The sequence below is a fragment of the Hoplias malabaricus genome, chromosome 12, assembly GCF_029633855.1.
Source record: "Hoplias malabaricus isolate fHopMal1 chromosome 12, fHopMal1.hap1, whole genome shotgun sequence".
Taxonomy (NCBI): Eukaryota; Metazoa; Chordata; class Actinopteri; order Characiformes; family Erythrinidae; genus Hoplias; species Hoplias malabaricus.
The window spans coordinates 6,683,534-6,696,039 of record NC_089811.1 but is presented as its reverse complement, the minus strand read 5'-3'; the positions used below and the strand labels follow the sequence as shown (position 1 = coordinate 6,696,039).

The following is a 12,506-nucleotide window of genomic DNA, read 5'->3' as shown; positions in this document are numbered from 1 at the left end:
AAACCATGGTAATATGAAAGAAACGAAAGAAGCCTAAATCTGTTTCACCACCTCGAGCAGAAGGTTTGTAAGAAGATAATCCAAAAGGCAGAAGAGTTCAACAGCCAATGAGCTCTAACCCAAGCAGACAGACTACACTGACTCAGCACAGCCACTATCCTGTATTTGTTTGGTTATTAACTGTGAAGCTCTAAGGTTACTTGTTGTATTATTGTTGACGTTTGCTCTTTATATGCACACATTACATTTTTTGCACTTTGGTCGTGTAGTAGATTTATAGCCTACATTTTTATTATTTATTTTATACAAAATCTGAATCTTGGTAAGTTACTGTTATTTCCGTTACATTTTTAATAAATGACACCATTTAGTATAATAGAATAAATGACATAAATGTATATAAATAAATGAAATCATTAATAGATCAAATTAATATAACATTTATTTTGCTGCAATTAAAAAATTAAAACAATTATTTTTCAGTGATTTCTCATATCGCAGAAATGGAATCCAAATCATTTCTGAATGTCACCTACACGTTTATTTATGTGTCAGTCGACCCACCTCTATGTCTGAAATTTAGTCATTACCAGTGTGTCCATTCCATTAGCTCTGTTATTGCCCTGGAGCTCCATAATCCTCGGGGCTCAAAAGAAGGCTATTTTCCTGAGTTCTTGTGTCTGGGCTGGAGAGAAAAGAGAATTTCAAAATCCAATTTTTCCTTATCACAGAACATGATTAGAACATAGCTATATATTTATATAATTAATGTGTGTGTGTGTGTGTGTGTGTGTGTGTGTATACATGTATGTGTTTGTAACAGTGATGGCACGAGAGTAGGAACATGTACTACAATGTAAACAATTGGTCTGGCTCTAGTCCGTGTTGTCCATAACAGAACAGCAGGTGAATAAATTTAGGAACAGGACAAAGGTAAAGGGAAGTTGAAATATATAAAAGAAGACAATGATCTAGAAACAACACTAGGCCAAAAAAAGATGTTCCACAGGTCACTCATAGGAACACTAATTTATCATGAAACATGAGCAGAATATACTTGTGTAAATCATTCGTAAAACACTTACACCTCCTCCTGAAAACACAAAGTGTTTATAATGTTAAGGAAAGATACCAAAAGATACTGATAGTGTCACATGACATGACTGCACTTTATTCATTCATTGTCTGTAACCCTTATCCAGTTCAGGGTCACGGTGGGTCCAGAGCCTACCTTGAATCATTGGGCGCAAGGTGGGAATACACCCTGGAGGGGGCGCCAGTCCTTCACAGGGAAGCACACACACACACACACAGACACTTTTGAGTCGCCAATCCACCTACCTTGGGAAGAAACCAAAGCACCCAGAGGGGAACACACCACACTCCTCACAGACAGTCACCCGGAGGAAACCCACGCAGACACAGGGAGAACACACCACACTCCTCACAGACAGTCACCCGGAGGAAACCCACGCAGACACAGGGAGAACACACCACACTCCTCACAGACAGTCACCCGGAGGAAACCCACGCAGACACAGGGAGAACACACCACACTCCTCACAGACAGTCACCCGGAGCCGGAATCAAACCCACAACCTCCAGGTCCCTGGAGTTGTGTGACTGCGACACTAACCTGCTGCACCACCGTGCCGCCCGACCGCAATTTAATTAAAACTAATTCAAAATGAATTAAACCGTATTTACTAAAGAATTAAATAATAAATAAATAATAAAATCTACCAGAATTTCATACAGCCTAACAGAGCCAGCTTTGAGAGAAGGCAGTCCACCTGCCCAGGTGCTGTCCATGCTTGGCTCTTGGACACTGGAATGTTACAGACAGGAAATTCTAAACCTTCAGACATCATCTCAGAAATATTTTTTGTTTCATACTTGACACATTGCAACTGCAGTGAAGGTGCATGCGCCAAAATGAAACAATCGCAGTGCCTGCAGCCCTGTGTGTGGTCAGGAACCCCCCCCCCAAATTTTTTTTTAAACTTTCTGCATCTGAAGGAGCTCTTACAGAGAAGAGACCATAGATTAACAAATGGCCAAACACTTGTAAATGCTCTTTGTTTTAAAGTAAAGGTTTTGTTTGTGTGCATATTTTATTTCACATTCTATTTCAGGCCTGATTTTCTAAACTTACACAACTGTGACTGCGATCATGTGTGTCTGAACATAGGGAGCTGGTGGCTTATTAACATCCATGTCTTCTGATGCTGAAATCAAAACAGATCAAATATTTAAATAATAAACCATTTTTAAATATTACCAGCTGCTCTACAGGACATCAGCTACTGAATATTTACCTTCAGGTGGTGTGCTGTAGTAGCAACCGAAGGCGGTGTCCTTTGGAATATCAGGATACAGGTAAAGAAGAGGGTTTTCTGGAACGTCTTCAGCAGTCATCAGTGTGTTGTTCTTGATGACGTCAGGGAAGGACTCCTTGGCAAGATCATACTTAGTGTAGGGCCCCACAGAATGTGTTAAGGGTTCACCTGAGTGTTTTAAACACAATCTTACACGTAGGGTCATGCACATAATTCATAGTTGTGTCAAACCTGTGACTAGTCTAGAATCTTTTGGCAACAGAGCAACAATTAATGAAGGGGGTCTTAACCAAAGATTTCTCTGAATATTTTGTAATTAACCTCTCTGTTGATGGCTGTTCAAATGAAAGAAAACTAAATTGAAAGACATTTGCAATTTTAGAAAATCTTCTGGCTTTTCCCTTCTTTATGGAAGGCTATTATTTCATACCTTATGTGGAAATATCTACTTCAGCCACTTTAGAAGCACACAGTAAAGGAATGAGTAAGGCAGCTAAGGTGTGTGTGGGTAGTCCCTTGTGTGAATTGTAGTTCCTCTCTGATGGAGAAAATAATTTTACTGACATGTTAGGGAACAGCTTTTGCTGAAAGGATGCTTCGTTAAATTATTTGACACACAGTCGTGTCGTGTGTTGCCAGATGTATATGTCAACTGTGCAGGTGCTACGAAGCGCATTTTATCACACGCGGTTATGGTTCACACAATTCATGTGTACTAACACACACACACACACACACATACATACATACCGTTCTGTAACTGCTCCACCCATGTAATGGTGATGCCCCCATTTCTACATGTCTCACTGAAGCGCAGCAGGAAAGTGCCTTGGCTTTTATCTCGTAAGCAAGCGTTTTCCTTCTCCTCATTAATAAAACCTACGATATACCTGCAACGTGATAGGCAAACTCCCATTTAAGCACGCACACACACACTGAAGTTATATGAGTTCTGAAACAATACTTTCACAATCTTGCTTAATATTGTTATGAACATTTTATATAAAACAGTGTACTCAGTCAAGATATTAAAGTGACAAAGATTTGTTTGTTTTATAAACGCCTCATTTTCATTCTGTAAAAATGACTTACTTTAGGAAGTGTTTATTATTGCTATAGTTCAGTGCAAATATACAGTAATGCTGTCGCACACTAACCCGGTCATTGCAAATTTATCACTGGTTCACAGTGACTTCTAATGAACAGGACACACAATTATAATCCTACCATGGACAAGGATTACAGATGAGTTCATTTAATAACAACAACAACTACCACATTAGGTCAGTCTGGATTTAAATACTTTACCCTGTTTATATTCTAGGGTCAGCATGCTGCATAAAGACATTTGAGGTCTGAAACTGAATATTACACCTGTGTAAATATTCAGGACATTAGTAAATAAACGATTAATAACCTGTTTAAACAATCTTAAAAATACATGAAATAAATGGCTTGTATTTTACACATTTATAAGCACTTGCATCTGATATGTTTCTATTAAATAAGTAATGGTTAATTCCTCGTAAATTAACTGCTTGCTAAATGTTAATTAAAAGTTAAGAGGCTGGACTTAAAATAGCATTTTACCGGACACTGCTTAGTGGTTCTATGAAATATTTTAAAATAATTAATTCTTTTCATACATTTTTATTCTTGTTAATATTAGTAATGACCAATGTACTACAGGCCCTAGTTAATCAGACTCATAGGTAATATATATCAGATTCACATCTATTAAAATTGTAACGTGCTTTTTGTATTGTTTCTCGTTTGTGCTCCCCTCGTCACAAGACCTCTTGTTTCTGCTTCCTGCTTGTTCTCAGGTCATGTGATACCCTTCCCTTGTGTATCTTGTGTCACATGTCTTAGTGTCCAGGTGTCTCTTGTTGGTGTGGTCTTTATATAGTCCTGTTCAGTGTTTCTTGTTGTGGGTCATTGAATGTATCAATGTTGTATGTATGTATGTATGTATGTATGTATGTATGTATGCATGCATGCATGCATGCTGTCGCTGCTTCATGGCTCTCTCTCTTGTCATGTTATATCTAGTTCTATGTTTAAAGCCTTGTTTAGCCCCTTTGTTCAATATAGCCTCGTTCAGAGTTTAGCTTCTTGTTTAGTGTTTAGCTTCTTGTTTAGTGTTTAGCTTTGTTTAGCTTCTTGTTTAGTGTTTAGCTTTGTTTAGCTTCTTGCTTAGTGTTTAGTTGCCTTGTTTAGTCAATGTTTAGCCCTTGTGTTTAGCCTCTCGGTCTAGTTCTGTTGTTGTTATTAAAAGTCTCCTGCACTTACGTAAATTCCTGTTAATATCTCTGTCACCCTAATACCCCGCACTATTACAAAAATAGTGAAGTAAGTATTTTTGTATCTAAAAGTAGAGAGAGCTATATGTAGAGGAGAGTATAAGCCTCAAATAAATACCACACGTTGTTGGCATTAAAATGTGCATATCATTTTCAGGAAACAATAAACGTTCTGGAAATGGTGTTTGTACATTTGTCTCTTCAAGTAAATACATAGACAAGTGTTATGAAGTTCCTATGTAGGCAGCCTTTTCAATTCTGTTTTTTTCTTACCCATCATTCCAAATGTTGAGCAGGCATCGTTTAATCAGATCCAGTATGTTATATATCCACATCCAAAAAGATTCGCCCTGCCCACTGGAATCCTGAAAAAACAGCAACATTTATGATTTAATAAAAATCGCCTCGAACAAAACTAATTGAGAAAACTGTGTTTGAGTGATGTTCTTGATGTGCTTGTGGATTCCTTTTAGCCCTATTCTTAAACTGTGTGCCACCGGACCAGTTTGAATCAGTGGGTGGGGTACGTTTCAATTGTTTTCAACCGCAGCCAATCAAATACTAGACTAGATACTATAATCTAAATACTAGATTATCTTTGTCCGTTACGTTCTATTAAGCCAACAGACTGGAGTTGTTTATCATTTTTCACTGCAGCCAATCGTCTTAACAGTTCTTTCAAATGAAGACAGCTATTGGACAGAGTCTAGAGGGTGAAAAATTAATTGCTAAGGATGATCAGGACAGGTACGTCGCAGTATTATATTTATCAGTTGAGTGCTTAAAAACTTGTAAACTCATGGACCTCTGAACTTGAGCAACCTCAAAAAGGTGGAAAACCCCTGGTATAAAATTTTCTAAGAAGATACTTTAAGCTCACAACATTTTTTATGGTCTAAAATTCTGTAAAGCTGTTTTTGATAAAAAATTTATTATTTTAAGATATCAAAATTCTATCAACATTTACATATCAAAGGACTGCACATATTAGGGACTGGGGTCTACTGAAACAAAACACTGTATTTTGTGATTGTCAGATCAATCCGTTGCATTAAATTTAAATTGTTTTTTTTTAATCATAAAAGACACATAATAAACTGATGATGCCTGGGGTTAATGTGCTCACTTTGCTGAACTTATTCCAGGAGACGAGAGCTTCAGGATCTCCTTTAGCCTCAGGACCTGCAGACAGACACAGGTACTGTAAACTAACTGTAAGAAAAGGGTTTCCCTAGTCACATTAGCCTACTCACTCGTGGCTAGGAGACAATTCTGTAAAAAAAAAGTGCTCCAACTACATTCTACTGAACTGAAAAATGAACTAAAACTCAGAATTCATAATAATTCAAATGTACATATTAAATCTAACTTTGTGGCAATTGTAAACACGTAAGGTTTATCACTTCCATTACAGAAAGTGGAAAAGCACATTTCTACTGTCAGAACTGTCATGGCTGATGGGGTAAGAAAGAGGTAGGAGATTCATAAAGCTCTGTACTGTCCAGTCTGTGAATCTCACCAAGCAGTTTATCAGCGAGCGTGCTCAACTGGTCATCATTGAGGCCTCTCTTAGTGACAGAAGAAAACTGCCAGCTCAGAACATTCACCAATTCACCCCACTTCATCGGTGGAGGACTCAGGAAAAAGGACAAGTTCTGGAACAGAAGTAAACTAGTGTTTTTAAGCATTTTAAAAAGCATCGACCACAAACATGAGGCAAATAATAAACACTTTAATAAAACTTGATCAAAAATAATTAAAGATGTATGAGAGGATGGATAGTAAGGTCCCTATAAGACACTCGCTGGAACACAGGCCCTACCTGACAGTCAGTGCAGAGCATGTTGTACCACAGGATGGAGGCCCAGGCACTCGACAGCTGACCGAAAGGAGTTATCACCACTACAGGAAGTGACGTGGCCTGGGTGCAAACATGTAGAATGTTTTTTTTTTGGCCTATTACACATTATCCCTGCATTAAGTTCAAATGTTGATATTTCAATCTCACCTTTAGATCAATACACAGTCCCGGCTGACTGAGCTGCGTTTCAAAGACGATGGTGTGGAGCTCCTCCGTCAAGAGGAGAGGGCTCTAATAAGAACCAAAATCACATGCCAGTTACACAACCCCCAACATTCAAAATACTGATACATTAAAACACACTTAAACCACACACACAGAACTGTGCAGAACTCTGTATAAACATCATATTATGGATTAAGTTGACAACCTGAATAAGGGAAGTTTTCTGTCTGAAACTCACTGCTTAAAATTAATGAGATTATACAGACTTTAAAAATAGGCCTAGCTTAGCCAGACCGCCATTAGCCATTGTCACCGAGGTTTATCTGGCTTTCAAAAACATCCATCCATCCATTATCTGTAACTGCTTATCCAATTTAGGGTCGCGGTGGGTCCAGAGCCTACCTGGAATCATTGGGCGTAAGGCGGGAATACACCCTGGAGGGGGCGCCAGTCCTTCACAGGGCAACACACACACTCACACATTCACTCACACCTACGGACACTTTTGAGTCGCCAATCCACCTGCAACGTGTGTTTTTGGACTGTGGGAGGAAACCGGAGCACCCGGAGGAAACCCACGCGGACACGGGGAAAACACACCAATTCCTCACAGACAGTCACCCGGAGCAGTGTCAACCTCCAGGCCCCTGGAGCTGTGTGACTGCGACACTACCTGCTGCACCACCGTGCCGCCCATTTCAAAAACAGGAAATGCAAAAATAATAATAAAAAAAAAACAAACAAACAAAAAAAACCCATACCTCTGTCATTGGGAAATAAATATTTATGTATCACTACTAGCTAACTTACATTTCTATAAGGGTCCGACTGATAAAACGGTGCTGTAACTAATTCACAGTCTCGTTTATTTTTAGTAACACCTCGCTCTGGTGTTCTGGCTTTATTAAACCGGAGATTTTGCCCGTTTTACTCGTCAGAAAGTCAGTAACGTCGAGATGTGTCCGTGTATTCGCGTTGTTATAGGAACAACATGAACAAGATGACTTCTGTTTGTTAAATATATAGTAGAAAACTAAAGGCTGTGTCACAGAGACATTCTCCAAACATAAAGAAGAGACTGTCATAAATATTACCTCAACAACGTTCAACACATTTTTGTTAGAGGCTACAAGCTCTTGTCTGGGGAAAAGAGGACATTTAATTCACGAAGTGGAATGTGAAAAATGGCTGAACTAACAACAGACGGGATCGTGGTGTAGTGGCGCCACCTTATGTTCTCTGTTAAATACGGCCGATTTAACCGTTACTACTCGCGCATGCGCGTTTCAACATTAGGTGTTAGTCAGTCAGTAAGCGCACATATCTCTTCTAGGCGGTCCACCAAAATAAAAAAAATTAATTAAAACAAAGATGATGAATTTCAGCTTCAGGCTTTATGTTGATTTTTGTAACCATGTTTATTTATGACAGATTCCATATCAAAAATGTAAAAAAAAAAAAAAAAAAAAAAAAAAAAAACTTCCAACCTCATTGGTTCTCCTTTCCCTACATTCTTTCAGCTGCTGGTGGTAAAAGAGAAAATATGCATTTGAACATTTTCTAATAGTTCATTTTAAAGTATTTTAAATTAACTAACTTTTAAATGAAATAAGTGTGTATTGTAAATACCAAATGTCGAAACTCAACAGCCAAATCACTTGTTCCCTCCGCGTTCATTAACTTAGTGGTGAGGCCAGGAAAATAGAATTTGCGCCATCTTGATAAGCACAAATGTTGGAAAATTTTCTCAGATTGTTTAAGACTATTTTTGATATATTTTATATTTTTATCAGTACAAAAAACACACCCATTCATTGTGTTGTTTTCTGGTGTATCCCTATGGACGAATAATAAAACAAAATAAAATTAAGAAACCTACTTTGCAGAAGCAATACGTCTAAAATCTATGTAACTTTCCCTGGTGATTTCTATTCTCTACTTACTTGTCCAAAGAAACTTTAACTTTGAGTTGGCAGTTCTGTAGTTTGACCAGCAGCCTGCAAACACGGAAGTTTATTTAAAAATGTGTCCTCTTAAGATTGTCCAGAAAATCAGTAAAATAGGTTTAAACTTTTGGGGTCTTCAGATTTCTTTGGTTTAAAATATCTGATCACACATTACAAAGTCTTAAATAATGCAACTATACAATCATGAATACTAAATTCATATATCTGATAAATATAATATAAATATGTTGGAATGTAAGGGACAGCTTTGTACCTGAGTTTGACTGTGAACTGGACAAGCGTCTTCAGCACCAAGGGTCTCTGGGGATGGGTGGGCATACAGGGCTGCCTCTCCACCACAAGGGAACTGAAAGACACATCACAGGATCGTTCATTCTATTATAAATGATAGATGTTAATGGTTTATCATTTTTCAGAAGCAACAATCACCACAAATCCAAGTCATTTTCCTCCTCTAACTCCGCCTCCAATAGTCATGACCTACTTGAGCAGCAGGGTTTTGAAGAGGGTGAGGGCTTGTTCCTGAAGGGAGCTCATGGCCAAACTGATGGGGTCATTGTCGTATGAGAATTTCAGCACAAGCTCTTGAAGCTTGTTCAGCTGCTGCCGTGTCTGCTGTAAACACTCGGCCACTGCCGTGAACCTGAGGGACACATCGGTGTTATTGTTATTTAGTGCTGTCATGCTTCATAGTTCAATTCATTATTAAACAACTATTAACTCCCTACATTTCATTAGGTTCACCTTTCATTACCCCACACCTCATCTACCTCATTACACACTGACGCATTCACAGTAATCACTGATCAATTAAAAAAGGTCAAACATATTTAATTATACTTAGACTGACCCTTTAAATCATCTGTAGTTTCTCAAAAGAAGCTGAAGTGAGCGTCTTATTCAAATGTGTCAAACCCACCTTAATGCTACAGCACCAGTGATGTGAAAAGCTGCATTTAAGGTGGAATGTAAAATTTAAAAAAGGAGCTAACTTCAGATGTGTGATAGTTACAGACAATGTACATGTGTGTGAATGACAAACAGTAATTGTAGAGGTCCTCACCAGTTCTGTAACTGGTCCAGGCAGGCGTTAGGGGGTCCTCCAATGCAGGCCATCTGCTGCCTCTGTTTCCAATCAGGAAGCTCCACTGATATCAGAGTGAACTGGATCTGCTCCACTAACTTTAGTGAACTGAATAACTCATGTACTACCACCTGCACACAAACACACAACCGTACAATGACTGTGCAGCTTGGTTTACTTCACAATTCACTCACCTGAATATAGTCACTCTCCCCGTCAAAACAGTGGGATAAAATAAGATCCCAAATTTACACCGGGGACTCATTTTATATTCCATTGAAAACAGTGCACTGACCATATTGGGCAATTCAATAAGTCAGTCCATTTACAGTCATCTGAGGTTTAGCCGAGTAAGCCGTAATCATCACAGCAACAGAGATACAGTCTGATCTAGCATTGTTTATGTAAGCTAAATTCTTAAATATATTTAATGTAGTTGAACACACAGAGATCATTTTATTAAATACTACAGAATACTCAGATTTGAACATTTATCTTTCAACTCTCTCATCATTCACCCTCTTTCGGCAGGTAATGCTCACTTCTAGGTGCGTTCATTGTTTTTGTGGTTGTTTTATGCAAAAATATACATTATACATTTTCTATATTTGATTTTCAAGAACTCTGTGTAGAACAATTATTTAAATGACTGCCACATCTTAGACATACGCTACAAGCACCTGACTTAAGACTGGATTAAATTTACAAAATCACTTCCAATGTTGAGGGCGTTATGGTGGCGCAGCAGGTAGGTGCCGCAGTCACATAGCTCCAGGGGCCTGGAGGTTGTGGGTTCGATTCCCGCTGCGGGTGACTGTCTGTGAGGAGTGTGGTGTGTTCTCCCTGTGTCTGCATGGGTTTCCTCCGGGTGACTGTCTGTGAGGAGTGTGGTGTGTTCTCCCTGTGTCTGCGTGGGTTTCCTTCGGGTGACTGTCTGTGAGGAGTGTGGTGTGTTCTCTCTGTGTCTGCGTGGGTTTCCTGCGGGTGACTGTGAGGAGTGTGGTGTGTTCTCCCTGTGTCTGAGTGGGTTTCCTCCTGGTGACGGTCTGTGAGGAGTGTAGTGTGTTCTCCCTGTGTCTGCGTGGGTTTCCTCCGGGTGACTGTCTGTGAGGAGTGTGGTGTGTTCTCTCTGTGTCTGCGTGGGTTTCCTCCGGGTGACTGTCTGTGAGGAGTGTGGTGTGTTCTCTCTGTGTCTGCGTGGGTTTCCTGCGGGTGACTGTAAGGAGTGTGGTGTGTTCTCCCTGTGTCTGCGTGGGTTTCCCCTGGGTGCTCCGGTCTCCTCCCACAGTCCAAAAACACACGTTGGTAGGTGGATTGGTGACTCAAAAGTGTCGGTAGGTGTGAGTGAATGTGTGTGTGTCTGTGTTGCCCTGTGTTGCCCCTCCAGAGTGTATTCCCGACTTGCGCCCAATGATTCCAGGTAGGCTCTGGCTCTGGACCCACCGTGACCCTGAACTGGATAAGCAGTTACAGATAATGAATGAATGACTTCCAATATTTAAGGGATTGACCTACCTGTCTTATTTCGTTCAGTCTGATGAACGTCTCCTCGATCAGCAGCTCCTCCATCTGAATCTTTTTCGCAGTTTGTGCCATTGTTTCAGCCTCCACTAAAAACAGAAATGTCAATTTAACCAGGTGATATGCAAAATTAATAGACAATTAAGAAAACTGAAACTAAAATAAGACATGAATTTGGAGAAATAAATGTGGTGCCAGTAAAAGCAAACACTAAATCACTTACAACTGCACAGTGATCTCAAACATAATATAAATATCATATTAAAATTATAAAACAAAGTGGCACTTTACCTAAACCCTAATGCGTAACACTTGTAAGACAAGAATATGACCAAAGTCTGCAATTACAAGCTTTTATATCATATATAGTGCGGCAGGATTTTATATAAATCAATATATAATATTCAGTTTTTTTTTTATTTCCTGTAGTTTAAATAAGTAATATTTTCATTGTGCCAAATCTTTTCACATATTATTTAAAAGGACATAAAAAAAACATAAAAACTGACAACAACAAGGCTGCCCACAGAATGCTCTTACCTTCCTTCTTAAACTCATGCTCGTCTTGTTGATCCTCCAGATCCTGAATGTCCTGTTCTGCTTTCTGAGAAATATAAAACCTGACTGAGAATCAAGTTCAAAAAGCTCTCCCAGACTTCATTACACACTCATAGAAGGTAGAGTGACCAGAAGTCCTCTTTTACCCGGACATGTCCTCGTTTTTAGACTTAAAAAAATGTCCAGGCAGAATTTCACAAACGTCTGGGATTTTGTTTTTCCAGATTTTACTTAGAACTTCGAGAAGTTTCGTTCACAAACTAGTCCCGCCCTCCCCTACTCCGATTGGTTCGCTTGAGTGAGAAGAGGGCGTGGTGAAGTAGCCTAAAATCTTCTGATTGGACGGTCTGACTGTAGAGCTACCGTTATTGGTCGATAACCTTCTCTGTAAACATTTAATTGGTCAGTCTGCACGTCAGTAGTCCTTGTTTACGTCAGGCAAAGCTCATGTACCCACCCTCATCTCGAACAGCTATGTCGAAACGTAAATGTAAGTTCTCGCGAGAGCTCATCCGAGACGTGTCCTCTTTTTTTTTTTTTTTTTTTTTACCAAAATCTCAATTTGGTCACCCTATAGAAAAAAGTGCATATCACTCACGAAGGGTTTCTGCTATAACTGATATTAAACTATTCCTCCTGAAATGACTGGAAATACCCTTCCTGGATCAGGGCCTTGTCGTGGCGGAAGGGCTTGTGTGGTCTCATGAC

The 12,506-nt window shown here is 39.3% G+C and overlaps 1 pseudogene; it reads right to left on the bottom strand.

The window, feature by feature from the left end:
- Positions 1-454: 454 nt before the first annotated feature.
- Positions 455-11,827, bottom strand: LOC136710516 (signal transducer and activator of transcription 1-like; annotated as a pseudogene).
- Between the last annotated feature and the right edge of the window lie 679 nt (positions 11,828-12,506).